Source organism: Porites lutea, chromosome 8, assembly GCF_958299795.1.
Source record: "Porites lutea chromosome 8, jaPorLute2.1, whole genome shotgun sequence".
Classification (NCBI taxonomy): Eukaryota; Metazoa; Cnidaria; class Anthozoa; order Scleractinia; family Poritidae; genus Porites; species Porites lutea.
In genome coordinates, this window is record NC_133208.1 from 18093422 (window position 1) to 18115112 (window position 21691).

The 21691-nt window shown below is 38.7% G+C and overlaps 1 protein-coding gene across 2 annotated transcripts in view; it reads left to right on the top strand.

Annotated features, from left to right (window-relative positions):
* The first annotated feature begins 7461 nt into the window (after positions 1–7461).
* LOC140945859 (stimulated by retinoic acid gene 6 protein-like) overlaps positions 7462–21691 on the top strand; it is a 21095-nt gene continuing 6865 nt past the window's right edge. Inside the window, exons 1-5 of one of the 2 annotated variants that reach the window (XM_073394912.1) lie at positions 7462–7558; positions 8927–9002; positions 10463–10538; positions 11622–11670; positions 20187–20310. The gene's annotated coding sequence lies outside the window, so the exon portion shown is untranslated. Of the gene's footprint in view, positions 7559–7981; positions 8344–8926; positions 9003–10462; positions 10539–11621; positions 11671–20186; positions 20311–21691 lie in introns of those variants that run through there. The other variant, XM_073394913.1, reaches the window with a different exon arrangement.

The following is a 21691-nucleotide window of genomic DNA, read 5'->3' on the forward strand; positions in this document are numbered from 1 at the left end:
GTAGCTTTCAATTGCTTCCGTCAATTCATACTAATTTCATTATCCAGACTCCATTTGACATAATATCGGTTTAATTTTGAATTTATTTAATTCATTCGTAGGGTACGTTCATGTGAAGTTTAATTTTTGCAATTTCTTTCAGTTTTTGTAAAAATATTAAGTGTTCTTTTGTATGGAGTACTGTTCTACCCATTCTTTGCTTGCCTCACAACCGAATACAAGTTGGTTGGATCAACTCTTGGATTTCTTTATGCTGCTATAAGGTTAGACAATGCCTCGTGAAATAACAATAAGGTTGTAAATGAATCCTAACTGATTATCGACTAGTGTCTACTATATGGTCCTTATTACTTGCTGTAGATGGAAGAGTGTTGCGTGTCGACACATGCAATTCGTTTGAACTGCTGTTTGCTGCGTCATCATGATTTTTGTTTGAATTCAAAGTTAAAGATAAAAAATTATATGTTGGGAAAATTTGTCCTCGATTCAACCGATTAATCATCCTAGAGCTGGGAAATAATGGTGGGACGTTGATCAAGCCAATCCAGCTGCTCGATTGGTTCGCTGAGAGTGTGAAAAGTTTCTCAAGGTCAATGGAAAAGGCCTGGACATCAAGCAATGTTTTCGTTCATTTTTAGTCAGTAATTCGGCTATTTTCGTCTTGGCATAGATATGAATAGCCTGCCTTAATCTAACCCCGCCGAGATCCTTGTTGTGGACACTCAACTGACTCAACGAATCACCAGAAGTGCGTTTCCAATTTTTAACAGGCCAATCATGTCGCGTATTCAAATCCTGGTACACAGCTAGGGGACAAAAACAAGGATTTCGGCGCTGGCTCGCAGACGGGCTTAGCCAGAGGTTTAGTTTTTTAGTGTGTGGTGCAGATACATAAACTGTTTTGCCGTTTTCTTGAGTTCTACACTCATGACAATGAAGCTAACGTCATGCAAGTCAGCAGCACGGTGGTGGTAATGATTGTATGTTGGAAAAAAAAAAAATCTTTGATCTCAGAGTTACTGACGTCATCAATAATTTTTTATTATCCGCATCTTCCAAATGACGTTTTGACGAATAGGATGTCGTGCCTCTGGAGACATGTGACGTTCCAAATGGCTCTTATCTTTCTATTTTTGTTACTATTCCATCGATGTCTTGCACAAGTCATGTCACTTATGACGTAATATGTCGTAACAGAAAATACTGAATGTAAGTTATTGATGGTTTTTCGATTTGTAAGTAGATGACGTAAAAGTGAAAAATAAAACAGCAATATCGACTGCGTGTGTAATCCTTTTGTTAAATTACGCAGCCATTCATAGTGATAAAAGCCAAAAACAAGTGAATTAAAACACGCTTGTTTCTGGAGTCGAAGCCTAAGCTAATCGTAGAATCTTCGTTAACTAACCTTTGTTAGATCAGAGTCCTGGATTTCGTTCAAGGAGCTTTTCTATATTACATAATACTCCATGTTATCTTTCCACTTTTAACTTCTATTATTGTGTGTTTTTAGGTTCTCTTTCACTGTTGCGATACATTTCCAATGTGAGAGTTATTACAACGTAAGAAAGTATATTGAGCCTAATACTACTTATCGCTAGTCTTTTTTCAAGTGAAGAACTCGTGCTATTACGCTGGTCCCTTATGTATCATAATGGATGAATGGATGGATGGATTGTGATCGCCCGATCGTCAATACTTGACAAAAACGCCTTTTATTTCATATATATATGAGTGAATGATGACGCGAATCATGTGTTCTGATTGGCTCCTTGGGTGGGCACGATGGCCCCAGATTTTAAAATGCGTCTGCGAGAGTACCACAAACTTGCATGTCGAGAGCGAGTGCGAGAGAGTCGACAACTTCCTCATTTCGAGAACAAATACATGTTGTAACAAAGTTTAAGATATTCATAACATTGAACATGGAAACATTGAAAACATCGGCCTCCAACAACTAATATTATTTTGATCATGATGTGGCTGTTTAATCGCAGCGTCGTGCAATTGCATTTTGACAAGGATCTTCTGAAATGTATTTTTATTGTTCACTTCATTTTAGAGTGAAAGCAGGAATCTGCTTTATATTGAGCTCCTCAGCGCCCTCCCTACCATATTGTGTCTCTTGTTCATCACTCTACGATTTGCTGTTTTGCTCATCCTGCAAGTCAGAAGAAAGTGGTTCTTGGCTATAAATGGCGACCAAGAGGTTATATTAGTTTACGAGTTACTCTTTTGTATGCAAGCAAATTCTCATGCCTATTAGAATCGCTCCTCTTACAGCACTAAATGATCTTGAATTATATAAACTTTCATATTTCATGACCGTCAAGTAAAACTGAAAATTTATTAATCTGGTGTGTTGCAGAGGGCCGTTAAAACCAGTGAGATGTGTTTGGCTGCAGAACCTGTAATAAAACATGTCAAGCAGATACTTACTCCAGGATTAAAAAGGTGCGAATTAATGTGGCCCAAACCAGTACTTTTGTAGGTATACCTTCCGTCTATTGCCTTATTTCATACTGCGCGGGGGCCTGGCACTATCGGATTTTCACGGACTTTTTAAAAAGTCCAGCTTCCAAAATAGGAATTTTTCTCGCTTACCAAGTCAGCCGAGCGAAAAAACATATTTGCCCCGCATGTTTGTGAAGATTTTCCAAGTTTTAGCCGACGAGGGAATGGGTAAATAAAGTAAACTTGTCGAGTTTTCAACTCAAGAGCTTTTCCAAATTCGTGCTTGCGTGATTAGCACGCGAAAAGCAAAACATTTTGACGTCACAACCACGTTTACATACTCTCATGCAAACACGCCTCTTGGCCAATCAGAGCGCGCGTACTGTCTTGGTTATTTTAAAAAATAGTAGTTAAGCTTTTTCCTGTGCACTCGATTCGCATGTAACTTGTGAAGTTGTTCCACTTAACTACCTGTAATCTAAATTAATTTGGTATGATGGCAACACAGTGGTGATTCATTAATTGCACAAATAAAAATGACCCAATGAAAAATGAAGGGATTGGAAAGACTACCTTTTTCATTTTATTGAAAATACAATCAACACATAGTGAAATGAAGGGTAATTTTTCTTGAGGTATAATGCGGTTTACAGAGCTTTTATTTTCACTTGCTGATTCCCTTGTTTATGTTTGGCAATGAACGGATATTTTAATTCCTCGATGTACTTCCTGCATCCGGCCTTGTTCCTTACTGATACTAGATTTTGTATACACGTAAGTTATAAAAATATGGGGACTCAATCGCTGAAATCATATTCAGTCTGCACTATAAAGCTGAACCCTTTCTTGAATTTTCTCACCTGTTTCGTATCTGCCTTTGTTGTTATCCGACTAGGTTTCATAGGTACTTGAGCTTTATAATTTGGGATGGATTTCGCATTTTGGTAGTCGATATTATTTTACGATTCGTAATAACAGGTACACCCACTTCCTTGTCATTCCAAACTATTTCGTCGGATCCAGCGCTGCGGAAAAGCTAAAATCGACGGTTCCTCGATGAAATTTTTTTGTTGAACAATTCAGGAATCCTTCTATAACTTCCAACTGGAGAAAGTCGCGATGAGATCTTTCTTTTCTCGAAGTTTTTAATCGAAGTTCTTTATAGAAGTAAAGCAACTGTTCTTTGCTGTAGAAGAATAGCAACTTTCCGGAGTAATTTGGTCCTTAACATCGTTTCAACTGCACGCAGTGACCTTTTCTTTACCTTCTATTTTGGACGCCATTTTGAATCCGGAATTTCAACAACATCTAATTCAAACTAAACCAATTTAGGACAACAATCTGTGGCTGGTACAAGCCTTGAAGAAAGTGAGAAAAAAGTTCACCAATCACAGTGCAAGAAAAACAACAGTCAGCAATCTGAAGAAAGCAAACATTGTACGTTCAAATGTCGTCAATCACAGACCGCAGAAGCGTAAATTCCCTCGACGACTGTGATGAAGCCGACGAAAAGGAGCGACGGCTACTCTCTCTTGCCGATCCACACGAAATTATGAAAACCCCAGTGCTAAGGAAAAGCAAATATTACCAGTTTCCGATATCACAACAACTGTGGCTGCTCTTGTCCATCGATGGCAGCGTCGAAAGAAAACTAATTTTCTCCTTCATTTTCGGGTTTTACATCTCCGAAATTTATCCATAAATCCAACTATGAGGAGGTCTCAGGATCAACAATTACTGTCATTGTGTCTTTGGCTGCTCGAAGCGTTGTCCTGACTTCGGAACCGCAGTATAGTTCTTGTAAACGCCGGGCTTTCATTATCGAGGATGATTCTAAAACAAATCTTAACAAGGGCTCATAGAGGTGGTGTATTTCAAGATGATAAGAATGATGATTTACTTGTTACACATGGACACAAATCTTAATACAAATTGTGAAATAGTTTGAATCCAGTGCAAAATCCAAGTCCAAAGGTCCTTCACTGTAGGAACGTATTACAACCCAAATGAAAATGTCTCAAATTTAGAAGAACTTGATGCTTCTCTATTAGAAATTGGGCAGGGAATCAATAGTCATAACATCATACTCACAAGGGATTTCAACATTTCAAATATTGATCGAGTAATAACTCTATTTCATCTGCCCCTTTCTCCCCTACTCGGAAACTGATAGAATTACTTGAGAAACATAGTCTTCAACAGGTGGTGCGAGAAGCCGTCGACAAAGAAATGTGGAAAACATCTTGCACCTTGTCTTGACCAAAAATGAAACAATTATCCAAAATCTTGCAGTGGTTCCTGGTATTAGTGACCATGATATGGTTACCTTTGACATCTATTGCAACTAAAAAACGAAAAAGTTACCCAAACCGAAAATCGTTATCAGGAAGAAAGCTTAATCATTGACAAGATGAAAGATGATGTGATGTCGTTTTGAGAGTTTTACATATCAAATCTGACAGAAACATAAGTAGACCATAAATGAAATGAACTGGAAAAAGCATTAAATCTACAATGGAGAGAAATATTTCCATCAAGACTTCATTAAGTCGTTGTTATCTCCCTTGGTTTAACAGAGCTCACAGAAGACTATGTAGGAAGAAGCAAAGATTATATAATGCTGCTAAAATATTAGACAAAAACAGTGGACCAAATATAGAACAGTTAAAAAAAATGAGGTAGGAACTAACGAAGGAAAGAAATGAATAGGTGTCGGGCATTTTAACAGTCGAAAGCATACAACCGGGAAATCCAAAGTCTTTTTGGTCTTATGTAAAAATGAAACCCTAGCCAGCCTGGTCAACTCAGTCAACTAGGCTAATGTGAAGAGGCCCTCAGTCTGTCTCGTTTACAAAATGAGATGTAAAAACTTGTTTTTTTCTCGCTTTTCAACAAATGTTGGTCAAATAAATATTGGTACTGACTGAATTCTCCGATTTCAAAATGGTTGTTTGTAATAAAGTGGTAATTGAGCTTCATGTATGTTCCAAATTGCACTCGAATCCTTGTGATTACCCATACATATATTGTTTGTTCGTTTTAAAGGGATGCAGCCGACGCGAAATGGTATATTAAACTGCTGCACTACATTTACAAGCCGAGAGAAGGTTTGTTAAATAAGCGTCATTATCTAAATTGCTATTTATTTATTATGCGGCTGCAGTCCGACTCTTAACCCTCTATACCTTGAAGCCCGTTGTTTTCTCTCAGCGCTTTCCTACGAACCTTTTCAACCGTAGTTAATGTGTAAATGTATTATTATTATTATTATTATTATTATTATTATTGGATTGATGGTTTTTTGTATCTTTATTTGTATCAATGGTTAGCACCTTAAGCCATACGTGCAAAGAGACGCAACAAATCCCAACATTGTTAGCCCAACTTGTTGGGAGTTTTTGCGTCTGTTTGCACGTAGCTAAAAATTTGATCGGTTTCAAACTTTGTGCAACAACTCCCAACAACACTCAACAACATTTGTGCACTGAGGGTGTGCAAACGGACGTTGCAAACATGTAACATCCAATGATATTGTGTCCTTTTGCACGGGCCTTATCAACTACTATAATCATATGACTGATTGACTCTTGTAATAATATATAACAAGCGTTTTTACTACTTTATAATTTCTTCTCCCCTTGACAACTATAACTCAGCTGACACATAACATCCTTTTACGGACAGGCCTTGATGTTGCAGTTCCTGCGATGTTACTAAATAAGTCTATTTCAAGTCTATACTTGTACGACAAAGTTATTAGAAATTGAACGGCTCTTCGTTGTGTGTGTGTGTGTGTTTTTTTCTTCTTTGTATTAAAACTTGTATCAAATACTGTCTTGCCTTGCCTAATAATTATAGCCTGCGACCCAGCTCTCAGGCCGGTGCGCTCTTGCGGCGGGGCGGGAAAAGAAAGGAGAGGTTGCAACTACGTCTCTGGAATTTGAATATCTGCATGGCAAAAGTCGATGAGAAATGCTGATTGGCGGATATGACATTAATAATGGCGTCATTACCCTTGGCTTTTTTTTTTGTTTGTTTCTACTTTTCGCTGATTGGCGGAAATCTGACAGCTCATTCGACGGGGAGTCACAGGGGAATTGGAGGTGGAATTCAAATTCCAGATATGTAATTGCAAGCTCTCCTTGCTTTTCCCGCCCTGCCGCCCGAGCGCCATGGAGAGCTTGCTCGCGGACTATGCCTAATAGTATTCTGGATAGTTTTTCAGATTTCAAATTCTCAACCCAGCTAGTTTCAACTGTTGTAGTTGCTGCAATAACTGTCTTTGAGGTACGTTTTGAATTTCTTGCTGCCGCTAGGATTTTGTACGGAGCTTCGTTTAATTTGTAATTGTCATTGTAACTGTAATTTGTTTACCCACCGAGCAGTTGGGAGTTCATGAGAGCTCGTTGAAACGTGTCCATGCGTTCCAGATTGAATTGGAATTTGGAAGGGTTTGTTTTTAAGGAGAAGGGAAAACCGGAGTACCCGGAGAAAAACCTCTCAGACCAAAGGAGAAAACCAACAACAAACTCAAATCACATATGGCGTCAACGCCAGAATTTGAGCCCGGCTACACTGGCGGGAGGCGAGTGCTCTAACCACTGCGCCACTCTTGCTCGTATTCGATTTTCTTGAGCCTAGTATCCCAGCGTCCTGGAAATAGTGTGACCGTTCAATGGGATGAAACACTAAGGCAGTTAAAACTACGTCTTGCTTTGAATTCAATTTTCGTATCTTTTCGTTTCTCTATCTTATTTATTTCTTTTGTTGGGGGGGAAGGGGGTGAGGGGGGGCTCTTTGGGAAAGGCACGTGACTCACCAATGCAATATGACATAAGACACTTTGTGGACAGTTTTGGCAGTAGCAGTCCAACACAACGCACTTAATATGTTGCCAATCCAGGCTGCCAAGCCACACATGCACATAGGATTTGGAGTTGCCATCAGAATAAAAAATAATGAACAGCTTAAGAAAGTAACAGTTGTTTTCATCGTACTTTTTTTTTTTTACAGATGTTTGTATTTGATCTTTATTTTGTCGACGTTGTGAAAAAGGGATCTGCAGATCTGCCTTTCGTAAAGGATCTTTTTTTTGACCTATTTGGTAAGTAAGTTACCTTCAATAAATACACTGAAGGTCGTGACAAATTAAATGTATTGCAATCGTCAGAAGGTTTCAGACGAACGACGTTTATTTCTTGAAAGCTCGTTCACGATTCTTCCCAATAATCTAGCGCCGCCTTAGTCCCGGCGAAGCTATTAATGAGCCGTATTTCACGAATCTTTCGTGATTTATTATCATGCAAAGTTAGCTTTATTAAAAATGTGGTCCTCTCCACATGTGTCTATTTTTCTGAAATCATTTTCCTTGTTCATATGTAGATATCAAGCCATTTCTGTTTGAAAACGAATAATTTTTTTTCCGTATTGCTGGTTTGTAGCTGAAGTCACTGCGACCATGTTGGTGGACAATAGCTGATGCGTTTCCCTCTCCTGGGAACTAAACTTTGTTCTTTTTCGTGTAGATTCCACTAAAAATTTGTATTGTTTGTCGTACAACATGGCCGCCTTGTCACGTGATTTCAACCCAGTGGAAGTGCCCTCTAATCACCGTACAATTCTCCCTCTTCCCCAAGATGACTGCAAGCATGACATCTTGGCCTATTCCAGGCCCTCTGAGGTCTTGTTCATAGACCTGTGTTGATAATCCTTGTTTTCACAAACCTCCGCGCTTAGAGCGAAAGACTGTATTAACTACGGACAGTTCGTAGGACATAAAAATTAAACTGTAAGCAGTTGAGCTTTTTGGAATTTTCCTTGTCCCCATCCACCTGTATAAAAAGAGAAAGTTTTGTTTCATCGTGGTACGAGGCACCCAAGTTTCTGTAGGTAAGTAAGACCTGATACTGAGGCTAAGATATATCAAAAATAGCGAAAGACGCCAATTTTTAACTAATGACGTCGTAATGTCTCATACGTGGCACTTATTTACTGACAATCTGTCAATTTGATGAAGTATAAAACTGTCCAGTTTCATCGCAAAAATTGTGGACACTAGATTTTTTAGTTCTATAGGATAAATCATTTTATTCTGCTCGTTAACCATGTAGATATTTTCATGTCATCGTTTTCTAAAATCGTATTCTTCCATCTTTCCACGCGATGTTGGGTAATTCAAACTTTCAATATAGGAGAGCATTTAAAAAGTTGCGTTTTTATAGCCGTTTTTTCTGATACGGGTGGACGAAAGGCTATTCCGGAGAGAAAATTATTTGTTTTCAAACAACGTGTGAATGAAAATAAAAATAAACGCCGAAATTACCCCTAAGTAAAATGAAGTCTGTGTTGCGATAGAAGACTGTCGTCACGCGCGTAAACAAACCTCTACTCAGCTCGAGCCCTACAACCAAAGTTTTGCACTTTTAGCTAGTCCATTACAGGCCTTAATTTAGCGTGATGTATCTATTTCTAGGCATGTGGCAAGCAGCTTTTGTTTTGTCAGCGATGATAAGTGCCATATTGCTTCTGCATTTTATGAAGAGCCATCGGTGAGGACAAGATTATAAGTTGTGTGAAGGCAGATTGTTAATAAAGAATACGAGCACAGAGCAGGTTGTGGGGGGGGGGGGGGGGGGGGGTTGGGAGGATTGAGTGGCGCAGCACCAGAAAGTATTCTGGACTGATTTAGGCGTTATCCATAAGTGTGACACTGATTTAAACTATACTCGAAGCTCTCCTTTCGACCACTCTCGTAAGCGACCAGCTCTAGTTACGACCACCCTTGTAAAACCCCGTTTGAACTGTGACTTATACTTAGTGATGAAAAGCAACTGTAAGCGACCGCGACCACTTTTGGGATTACCCAACTGGACTTTTCCTTTGTGTTTTAAGCTCTTCTAAGCGACCACTAACTGTGAGTTTACTGAACGGCTTCGAAATCTTCTGGTGTAGATCAACTCATTCTTGCATTAATATTTAGATTTTGGCCTAAAAGACTGGATGTAAAGTTTAGCCATGTCTATATCAGATGTATAGACACTCATTTAACTTTGATTACTTTTGTTTTGCCTTTATGAATTATTAATGAGTTGTTGAAGCTCCTCAGCCGATAAGCGACCACCGTCCATTGTTTTACCTTTCGGTCTCTTTCGAAAGAATGATCTCTCGAGAGCTCATTCTCGTAAGCGACCAGCTCTAGTTACGACTCCTCTTTTGAATTTCCGATGTGGTCGCTAATGAGAGCTTCGACTGTATAGGGCTTTAAATTTAATTTCTGATACTATTCGTTTTCACATTTTTGAGTGGGGCAGGGCTTGGTCTCTGAGCGCGATCTCTTTATTAGACCCCCGGGATGGGGCTTATTTTAATTGGAGATGGAGCTTATTGGAGAGAGCGAGCTTGTTTAAAACTGGCGAGGCTGCCCTCAGTAATTCACTTTATTTCAAAAGCGCCTATGACAAAACAAACTCAATCTTGTCATGAGTGAAGAATTTTAAAATCCAGTTTGTGTAATCTGCAGATAATCATTAAGTACAGTTGTCTTCAATTGACTGTTTAGTGCAAAATCAAATCTTTGCAATAAGGTGATTTTTAAAGAGAAGGGTAAGAGTTTAACGTAATTACATTGCTAAAGCATCAACAAATGATCTACCAAACACGACTAACAAGGTCTGGAAGGTCTGGTCTGGAAGGGGGATCCTGATCCCGCATTCCCGCTCATTTTTTAAAGACAATCCTGCATCTTGAACTTCTAGTGTCATCTCTATTCCAAAAAGAACGTTTTCTTTTCTTAATACCGCATCCCGTGCCAAGAATTTAGTCAATTCCGCTTCCTGAAAGTGGTCAAATCCCGTATCGAGTTCAAAAAATGTTGCGTTTTTCGGAGTCCCTCACTGTATTTCAATCAATTCCCGGATCCCGAAAATACCCTTCGAGACCCTGGGCCAACGGTTGCCAGGATCGCATATACTTGATCTGTACGGTAATCGCTTTGCCTTATTTATACTAGGGATCATGTTCTACAGCTTTATAGAGGTCAAAGAAGGTTTGCCCAAGGAGTGTTTCCTTCGCCTGCTAAACTAGTGGTGAGTCCTTCAATTAGCTTAAGAACCCATGACTGTAAATATCAAGAATCGCTGGCCATGCAAAAAAAATCGAAAATTCTGATAATTTGTCAGAAAAAACCCCTTTGGGGAACTATCGTCGAAAAAAATATTTTTAACTTTCAAGAATCTACAGCTTTCGAGAAAATGAGAAAAAACGAAAATAGCGGGTTTTACCTTATTAATTATGCAAAAAATTAGAGTAAAAATGATCTACTTCTATCCATGGTATGTTTTAAACCATAAACATGATTTTGAATTTTTTTTTTACGGTTTTTTAAAACTACCATCAAACGCACTTTTTAAAATGGGTAAAAAATGATCGACTTCATAGGCCAAAAAAATCCACCTTGGTATATGTAATACCTAGCCAAAATGTATACTAGGACAAAGTTCAGCTCTTATATTAACAGAATACGAAATAAAAACTCTGGGTACTCCGGATTCGCCTTTACAAAATAAAAAGTTTCGTGACCACCAGTCCTTGAATTTTAGGGAAAGTCCTTGAAAATTCCTTTAATTTCTGTGGAAGACCTTGAAAAGTCCTTGAATTTTCTTCAACTCTGAATGTAGTAGCCTGAAAAGCGTTCTTGTTCTATGTAATAATTAACTATCAATTTAAGACAAGTGTGCTGAAAAATGTAGGTAAGTTGGTGGAGCAAACAGTTCAAGCCTATAAAGCCCTCTTGTACAATCTGTAAAATTACATTCCTGGTAGGTGGTAAATGTTGTTCTTGAAAAGACCTTCAAAAGCCCTTTAAAAATGTTTGTATGAACCCCGTGCCATTCATGAAGCTGCATAACACTTTTTATATATATTACACAAATTAATTAGTTTGTCGGACCGTCGTTTTCGGATGAAATGAACCTACAATTGTAGTTGTATGACCTGACTCTCCACGAGTCTTCCAAAGCGCATGTCTAAGAAACACGCAAATAAAACCAATCAGAAATCATAAACTTTCTCTGACTGACTTCCTTTAGGGGTGCTCAGAATTGTTTTTTTTTTTGTTTGTTTGTTTGTTTGTTTGTTTGATTTGTTTGTTTGTTTGTTTTTAATTTCAGTTAGGGAGTCTTCGATTCTCGGGATATCAAGTTGCCTATACAATTTATGGTAGGAGTTCTAATATATCACTTTCGTAAGCTTAGTAGCATCTAGTATTTTTTTTTCTTAGTATGGAGGAAATCTGCTCTAATCCATTGTCCCGTTCATTTCCTTACTGCCATCTGAAATGTTTAAGTTCAAAGTAAAAGAAAAAACTGATTGCTTATGGTGGAACTGCTGAAGGTTTCATTTACAAGAGTGGAACGTGGACTAAAAGTAGCCCATATTTTTTAAAACTATGCTTGCAGAGAAAATTTCCTCTCGACACGCATTTTTAAAGCGGGAGTCGCTGAAATCCTTTAACCCTTTAAAACCTAAGAACAAAATTTGAATTATCATTTGTTGCACCTATTCATTTCTTACACAAGCAGTGGGAAGAATATGATAAAACATCAAGCAAATTCCGTCTTGTGTGATCATGTCCATAATTCTCATGACCACTACTCTGTTTTACAAAGTATTGGTTTCACAAGGAGAAATTTGATGCTGATCACTCTTAGTGCTTAAAGGGTTAATGTTATGAACATTTAACGATAAGATAAGAGTGCTTTAAGCAGGCTTTATCTTTCTAAGTATGGTGATCGACGTACGGTACGTCAAGCAAAGGTCATGTTAAAATTCTTCTCAAGTGATTGACCACTTGTCTTACAACTCTAAATACCAAAATAATAATAACAAAAAAAATAGAACAGAAAACTGGCAAGTCCGTCGTTAGCCAGCGAAAAGGAATGACACCTGCTCATTAAAGACATTTTCTGTGGGTTCGGGGATGGTGGTAAAGAACTGGGCTAGTCAAAGTCAAAGGCTATTTCTTACTTGAACCTTAAACATGTAGTCACTTTATCTGAACTGAAACCACATTTATACAACTTACTACACGTGATTTTGATTTAGTTTGCAATGAATAATTATGCTGTTTGGCTGTAACTATCATACTAAAGTAAAAGCTGACATTTACAAGTTTCACCGGTTCTTTTTCTTGTTAAGCCTTCACAAAGCTCTTCTTAAACAATGGCTGTGTAAATGACTGGAGGGTCTCCGCTTAACCCAGCCTTTAAACCCTATTATTATTCATTCAAAGTATTTCCCCAATTCTGATTGGCTAAAAGCACACACATAATTCATCACTGAACCAGCTATTGATGACCAAATTTGGAAGAATTTTGCGTTTAATGAACCGATGACGTCAAAAGTGCAGCTTTTTTGCAGGTTAATGCACAGTTAATCGAGAAGACCTGGGGACGAGGTTGAGTTGTTTTGGTCGTGAGAACAAAAATGGCGGACATTTCACTCGTTTCAAGAGTAAGAACTAGGCAAAATAATAGCTAAAAACATGACAAGAACAGCAAGAAGACGACTCGAAGGGCGACGTCTCCTATTTGGAGAATATTTGCGGAGCTGAACAACCCTACCCGTGCACTATCGAAGATGAACTTAATATCGATGGATCGATGGAGGTAAGTATATTTTAGCCATGTTTTTAAACTAGCAATTATTCCGACTGATAACACCCTCCTCGGTCTCCATAATTCTCCATAGGATACTCAGCCTCATTCATTAATTGTTAAGAGGCTGTCTCAGTAAAAACCGCCCACTCAATTTCGCGTGAAAAGTAATTTTGCCTCAAACTCTGGCGAGTGAAAGGCTTTATCGAGACTATAACTAAAATAGGTTTGCTTTGATTCACAATAATTTTCTGGCCGCGCTGGGGGGCGCCGGGTATTTTGTCCCGCCACAGCCATTTTGCACGTCTCGAAAACTGAAAATTTGGCATTTTTTGCGGCGCTGTAAAATGTTTGATTTGCAACATCTACCAATGAATTTTATACCTATTTATAGGTAAACATCTCTAGTCTTTCCTGAAAGTAATAGTTATCCGCTAAATTTAGCTGGAAAGACGAAATCAAGCAAAATATGACCCCAACTAATTGCCTTGGAGCGAAAGGGCAAAAATGACTCTGTTTTAAAAGCTTATTTCTGACTTTTGGGACATAGTTGGAAGCTCTAGACTAAATAGACGCAAAGATAGACCACCTGTTATTAATAATATACAAAACCCCATGTACGTTTTCAGTATTTTAAAAGTTATGACCGTTTGTATCAACGCGTATGCGAGCTAATACGATATTTTCAGATTTAGCATAACGGATCTATCTCAAGCAGATTTTGTCAAAAGTATGGCTTAGCTGATTCATTACTGGCACTGACTCACAAATTGAGACATATTCCAATCCCTGAGATGCCGGACTCCATAAAATTCCAGTAAGATGTGCTTTAGAAACTGCTGGTATGCGGCGATTTTTGAATCCCAAGCTAACAGATCAAACCAGGTGAAACTATGTCACGTTTCGAGCTAAATAGCTCGGTAAAACAACCGTTCAGAGGTGAAAGTTTGCTCGAGAATCAGAAAATTAACTGGAGGGTCTCATTTTGGATCAGGAAACTGAGATTTCAGAGCTACAACCTCGAATAAACCTTCTATTCAACCGGCTCTGCAAGGTCAAATGCAGGTTGACACGTAAACCGGAAATGTTGAAACGCGGAAATACGGAAAACCGGAAATCCAGAAATCCGGAAATCCGGATCATCCGGAAATCGGCAAATCTGAAATCAATCAGGAGCCGAAGGCAATCCCAAAAATTAGAGACAGCTGCATTCGTTTAGGGCTTCTTTTCGACGTTGATACAAGTTAAAGATAAAACCTTCCAAACGGGCGTAGCTGTTTGATTTTCACTTAACTGAAACGCAGTTCCACGATCGATTGCGTTTGGCAAATAGGCTACAAACATTCTATGTGCGCTAACATATCACACTTGAGACTAATACTTTACAGAAGTTTGTCATATATCGAAACTGAGTGTGTCGAGGTCTAGGAAACCAAGCCAGCTCGGTTGTCTGGGCTCATTAGTATAGAGGGTCCTTTAAAATCGCTTGTTAAGGGGGCATTCTGGTTGGTTTTTTTCGGGGAAAATGATGGTGATTTGGGAAAGAAATAAATAAGAGTAGAAAAGGTATGCACATAAAGCAGTTAGTCCGCTAATGGGATCAGAGGCACTCCTTGTTGGAGTCTCTGCTATTAATTTGTCTTCCGTTATTCACTTCATATTTTAATTTCTAACAACCCCCAAATCTAATATTTTCCAACTTTTCCAACATTTTTAACATCCTCCCTAATTTTTATACATTAAAAAGATTCGAAGAATCATCCAGAAATTCTCAAAAAATTATTGAACCAAGGACTCCATCTTAATTGAGTTATTTTTTGATTCACGGATAACTTGGACAGCGGATAACGCGAGGAGAGCAGAGGAAAGTCATTTGGATTATAGGGTATGGTTGCAAGAAACTCCCATGATTTAATCTAGAGTAGCTTTAAGAAAGGAATTAATTATGTATGCGTGTTTAGACCTTAAGACCAATATTTACACCGAATGGTGACACTAGTGGCAAGTCCTAAGGGCGACCCTTTTCGTAGACCAAAAATCCGATACAACTTCACGCTGGGAAAAAAAGTGGTAAAAATCGGCCAAAAGATTGAGTGGGGGCGTGATAGGCACAAAACATTTTTGGAGTTCTTGGGGCTATAACTTTCTTTCCTTTAAGGGCATGACACTGAAATTAATACAGGCAACAATACTTCACTCCAGGAAAATTTTAGAATAGGCGTTTTGTTGGTAGAGAGTCACGTGACCCTCTAGTGGCCAATTAAAAAATCAAAATTCCCAAAGACTTCTCCTCCAAGAGAATTAAACCTGAAAGTGTGATACTTTGCACAAATATAGTGCACATAAAATTAAAGAACTTGTCCGATTTGGAATCTCAAATTTCATTTTTGTGACGTCACAATTGATGACGTCACAAAATGGACTTTTTGGTCATGCGCAGTACTAACCCAAAAAATGTAGAATTTGAAAGAAAAACTTAAGATAAATAGAAAGTGAAAGTCTCAACTCATTATCTTCTATAGTTTAAGAGATATTTGTGACATTCCACGCATATTTTTAAACAAACTTTGGACACATTTTGTGGCCGATTTTTAGCACTTTTTTTCCCAGCGTGCTTTGTTTTAGGATTAGCTACAAAACACCATTAAATGGTCGAAAAAATAATCCTACCGTTTGTCGATAATTTTGGGTTTTCTGACCCAAAACGAAATCTGCTTAGCTGATGTTTTGATTCTCGGACAAGTCTCATCTCCGGACATTTCTCTTATTTTCTTTCTTACCCAGCTATTTATCTCTAAACGTGACATACCGTAAAATTCCGAAAATAAGCCCCGGGTCTTATATTTTTCAAAGGCCCTTTTTGAGGGGCTTATTTCTGGACGGGCTTATATTCGGAGGGGCTTATGTACGGAGGGAAATTTGCGTTTCAAAGTCGATTGGGCTAGCATATAGTTGGAAGGAAATTAACCGTTTTTGCTTTGCTTTACTTTGTATTTGAGGGCAATTTTCCAAGTACGAGCCCCCGGGGGGCTTATTTTCTGAGGGGCGATTTCACGGAGGGTTTTTTGTGTTACGAGTTTAGGGGAGCTTATACATGGAGGGGCTTATTTTCGGAATTTTACGGTAGTTTCAGCATGGGATTCAAATATGGCAGCATACCAGTAGTTTCAAAAGCGCATTTACTAGAATTTTGAATGAAATATTGGTCAATTTTTTAGTCAGTGCCAGTAATGAATTAGGTAAAGTTTGGTAGGAGACGGAGGAGGAAAATCTAGTTCCTGTTGTAAAATAGTCAAAGGGACGGGAGACGATTCAGGAAGAGGATCAGTATACTGTGAAGAAGGCTTTCTCCCATTCACTCAAGCCTTCCCTAACCCCCTATAAGTAATGATCGGTTTCTTAAAAACTTATTCACCGGCCGGGACTATTTATCCGCTCTTAACAAGCGACTTTCAAGGGCCTCTATACTAATAAGCCCAGACAAACGAGCTGGCTCGGTTTCCTAGATGTCGACACATTCAGTTTCGATATATAGCCAACTTCTGTAAAGTATTAGTCACAAGTGTGATATGTTAGCGCACATAGAATGTTTGTAACCGGTTAATGATATTTACTGTTTCTTATGGAGCCTATTTGCCAAACGCAATCGATCGTGGAACTGCGTTTCAGTTCAGTGAAAATCAAACAGCTACGCCCGTTTGGAAGGTTTTATCTTTTACGTGTCTCAACGTCGAAAAGAAGCCCTAAACGAATACAGCTGTCTCTAATTTTTGGGATTGCCTTCGGCTCCTGATTGATTTCAGATTTGCCGATTTCCGGATGATCCGGATTTCCGGATTTCCGGTTTTCCGTATTTCCGCGTTTCAACATTTCCGGTTTACGTATCAACCTGCATTTGACCTTGCAGAGCCGGTTGAATAGAAGGTTTATTCGAGGTTGTAGCTCTGAAATCTCAGTTTCCTGATCCAAAATGAGACCTTCCAGTGAATTTTCTGATTCTCGAGCAAACTTTCACCTCTGAACGGTTGTTTTACCGAGCTATTTAGCTCGAAACGTGACATAGTTTCACCTGGTTTGATCTGTTAGCTTGGGATTCAAAAATCGCCGCATACCAGCAGTTTCTAAAGCACATCTTACTGGAATTTTATGGAGTCCGGCATCTCAGGGATTGGAATATGTCTCAATTTGTGAGTCAGTGCCAGTAATGAATCAGGTAAGCCGTACTTTTGACAAAATCTGCTTGAGATAGATCCGTTATGCTAAATCTGAAAATATCGTATTAGCTCGCATACGCGTTGATACAAACGGTCATAACTTTTAAAATACTGAAAACGTACATGGGGTTTTGTATATTATTAATAACAGGTGGTCTATCTTTGCGTCTATTTAGTCTAGAGCTTTCATCTACGTCCCAAATGTCAGAAATAAGCTTTTAAAACAGGGTCATTTTTGGCCTTTCGCTCCAAGGCAATTAGTTGGGGTCATATTTTGCTTGATTTCGTCTTTCCAGCTAAATTTAGCGGATAACTATTACTTTCAGAAAAAACTAGAGATGTTTACCTATAAATAGGTATAAAATTCATTGGTAGATGTTGCAAATCAAACATTTTACAGCGCCGCAAAAAATGCCAAATTTTCAGTTTTCAAGACGTGTAAATTAATGGCCGTGGCGGGACAAAATACTCGGCGCCCCCCAGCGCGGCCAGAAAATTATTGTGAATCAAAGCAAACCTATTTTAGTTATAGTCTCGATAAAGCCTTTCACTCGCCAGAGTTTGAGGCAAAATTATTTTTCACGCGAAATTGAGTGGACGGTTTTTACTGAGACAGCCTCTTAAATATTGAAATAAGTTCAAATTCTCCCTATACAGTTCCTATACAAGCACTGCGGAGAACTCAAGTATGTTAAAGCCCTCGGGCTAATTTACATAAAATCTTATAATGATCATAACTTTGCGAAAATTTATCAGAACCTTCCAAAATTTGGCAACCTTGGAAAAATCGGTAACCTTAATTTTCCCGTAACGTAAGAAATCAGATATCTCTGTCACGTAACCACTTACGGCAGAGTCCAGGAAAGAAAAGAAAACTAAAAATGGGGTGGCGAGATGCCACACAGTACAAATACAGTATTTTTGTTATTGTATCATCATTTCGCGCTTGAATCTGGCCTGCATGGTTGACTTTTTTTTATATAATTAGTAATTTAGCAAAATAGGTCACGTTACAATTTTCACCTGTTGATATCTTTTTAAGAAATTAAAAATTCTCTCCGTTCCGGCCACGGAAAAAATTCGCACGGTAAAACAAACATTTACACATGGTTCAAAATTCGTTGTAATCAAACATTCCTAGCCCATTTTGAATTTCTTTTTGATTATCATTATGACGTCACGTTTCACGTGACTACATCAGTTTAACCCTAATTAATTCAACGCCTTGAAAGAGACTTTCTCGAAAGTTTTTGCAACTTTTAGAATTAAAATGCATGGCCGTAGAAGAAAAACAGCTTTATCTTCGCGGGGAGTCGAAACCAAAACTTGAGCCATCATGCCTTAAAGGAGCAGTGTCACGAAATTTAGCCAAATTACAAAATTACAAAATGCCCGTAAAATTAAGAGAAACATAAAAATAACCGCTTAAAACTTCAAAGGAAGGTTAAAATAACGTGACAAAAAACAGATGCCACAGATGGGCAAAACTGAAGAAGATTGAAACGGATTGAGATTAGGAGGGGTGATGAATGGTCCATTAAAATTTTTAACTGCTCGCAAAATTTAAACGAGTGCTCGCTTGCTCGTGCTCCCAAAATTTTTGCAGTTGCTCGCAAGCTCGCTTTCTTGTCAGTATTGCTCGAAATTTTGTAAATCCTTCTTCGGATTAAGGTAAATGTAATTCTGTATGGTGTGTTGTCGTCGTTTCGCTGTTCTTGAAGATTCATTTGATCACTCAGCATTTTCTAACAATTCACGTTTATTCACCATTCACGCGTCGAAATCGGGCTCGCCTCTTGTCACTTCTACATTACGAGCATTAACAGAATGATTCGCTGAAAAAGGAATAAAGGCCAAATATCCTGATGAGAAATTCGATAAAGGATGAAAAACTCTTGGAAAAAACTACTTACACTAGCGTGAATTGTCTCCCGGTCTTCGGTTTCTATATCTCAGTTCTTCTCTTCATGTCAACTGCTAGCTCAAAACTGAATCTTAGACATATAATGGGTAATAGAGGGTCTCAATGGGGTGGTGGCTTTTACGGTTATCGGCTAAATTAAGTTTTGGCTTTTTTACGGCTATCGCTTAATTTTTTTCAGCAAAGCAAACTTTCCTCAATAATGAGGTGTCCGTATTAAGCATTAAGCGGGTGTCCGTATAGCGGGGTTTCACTGTACTTTTAAGGTATTCCACCGCTAATACATTGTATTATTTGACCATAGAAAAGTCGACAGTTAATTTAAAAAAAGTCTTCGTGAAAAAGCAAAACCAGAGGGGACGCGTTGCTATCGACAATCGATTTAATTTATAACATGGTGCTTAATTCCTATAAATATGGCTATCAAGTTCAGTTTAAATGCACGCGATAAATGACAACGATAAATAATAAATTAGCTAATCTAGCCATATATGGTTGTTATATATGGTTGTTCTTCTTGTGACCTTTGCTTTCTAATCCTTACGAAAACGTGCGTGATGAAGTGAAGCGAAAATGTGACGCCATTAACGCGACTGTAATTGGTTAGATCTCGATAAGGTGTCACTCAAACTAGCTTCAAAGAACTTGGTGCGCTCTAAATTAAAACCCCGTTTTAAAATACTTTCTGTTTTATTTTAAAGAAAAGGATTTCCATATGGAAAACAGTTTCGTCAAATGGAACAAAAATCTGAATCCAGATGGGATACCAATCTGAACTATCCAAGTGCGGAGGTGGACCGTTCAGATTGCAATTTAAGATTGGTTTGGTCCTTAGTGAACGAAAAATCAAATTTTGGATCGCAGAATCCGGACTTAGGTTGGTCAAAAGGAACGCAACATATGACAGGTTTCACTGTGCGTGATTTCTGTTTTTTTTTTTTTCAGGATTTATTTCGATGGGAATTCTTCTATGGCTTGTTCTTTTTGGCCCTGTATTTGCTTTTAAGCATTTGAAACGTTTCCTTCCCGAAGCATGGGAATGGTGTGTAGAAAAAGTGGAATCAGTGATGTAAGTAAAATTTGTCGCTTGCTCGCTTTAGCAGAGCGAGACTCTAAAAATGCAACCGTTTTTTTTTTTTTTGTCGGTCCGTCGCGAAAAGGGGGGCATGCTCCCAGGCGTTCCTAACGGAGACCGTGGAAACTGGGGATAAGATTCGTGACGACTTTCATTGTATGCAAATGAGCCTTGTGATGAGCATGCGGTTTATCTTCGGCGAAAATGACTGAAATGACGCATGTAAGTTAAAAGCGTTTCCGCTGTTTGGCAATGACGAAATTTTCCCCAAATCGAGACCCTTGATTTTCGTGTAATTATGCACGTGTAAATACCCCGAGTAGGATGAGAAAATATTCTCGTGGTGTATTGAGGCGTTACGTTTCTCAGAATATTGTCGCAACTACTGTAACTCTGCGGCTAAATAGATTCACTAAGTTGTAAGTATTTAATTGATAAATTTTCGCAGTTGTTAAGATGTAAAGTGGCGTTGCACTTTATAAATACTTATATATATATATATATATATATATATATATATATATATATATCTACCTGGAGTTTTGAAAACCGGGTTGCCTGAAATCTTAAGTCAAGTCCAGCACATTGTAGGCAATCTTTTAAAACTTAATTTGCTTAAAGCCCTGATACTTTTAGTGTAAAAATAACAATCTCGCTCTTCAGGACTAACCACCCTCACCTCTTAACCATGGGCTTCAAATAACTTCCTGGAAGTGACAGAAATCAGTGCAAATTCCAGAAAATTTGCACGAGGGGGGCAACAGTCCGTCCCGTAGGGACGGGCTGTTGCCCCCGTTGGCCCAGATAATATTTTTTGAGGGGGGCTTCCGTCAAACTAAGTGTCATGTTGTTGCACAGACACAGGGCTATCATCTGGTATACATTTGGGGTAGCCTGGTTAAATTCCAGGGGGGTGGGGTTGTTGTAAAGACTATGCTTTGTGCTAGAGTGCAGATTCGCTGGGTTTTTGTACCTGGGCTTACCCCTGTCTTTCAAAGCTCAATGTCTCCCTCAAATTAAGGGGGGGTTGTGTCTGGCTGGGTGTCATGTTGTTGCACAGACACAGGGCTATCATCTGGTATGCATTTGGGGTAGCCTGGTTAAATTCCAGGGCGGTGGGGTTGTTGTAAAGACTATGCTTTGTGCTAGAGTGCAGATTCGCTGGGTTTTTGTACCTGGGCTTACCCCTGTCTTTCAAAGCTCAATGTCTCCCTTAAATTAAGGGGGGGTTGTGTCTGGCTGGGTGTCATGTTGTTGCACAGACACAGGGCTATCATCTGGTATGCATTTGGGGTAGCCTGGTTAAATTCCAGGGCGGTGGGGTTGTTGTAAAGACTATGCTTTGTGCTAGAGTGCAGATTCGCTGGGTTTTTGT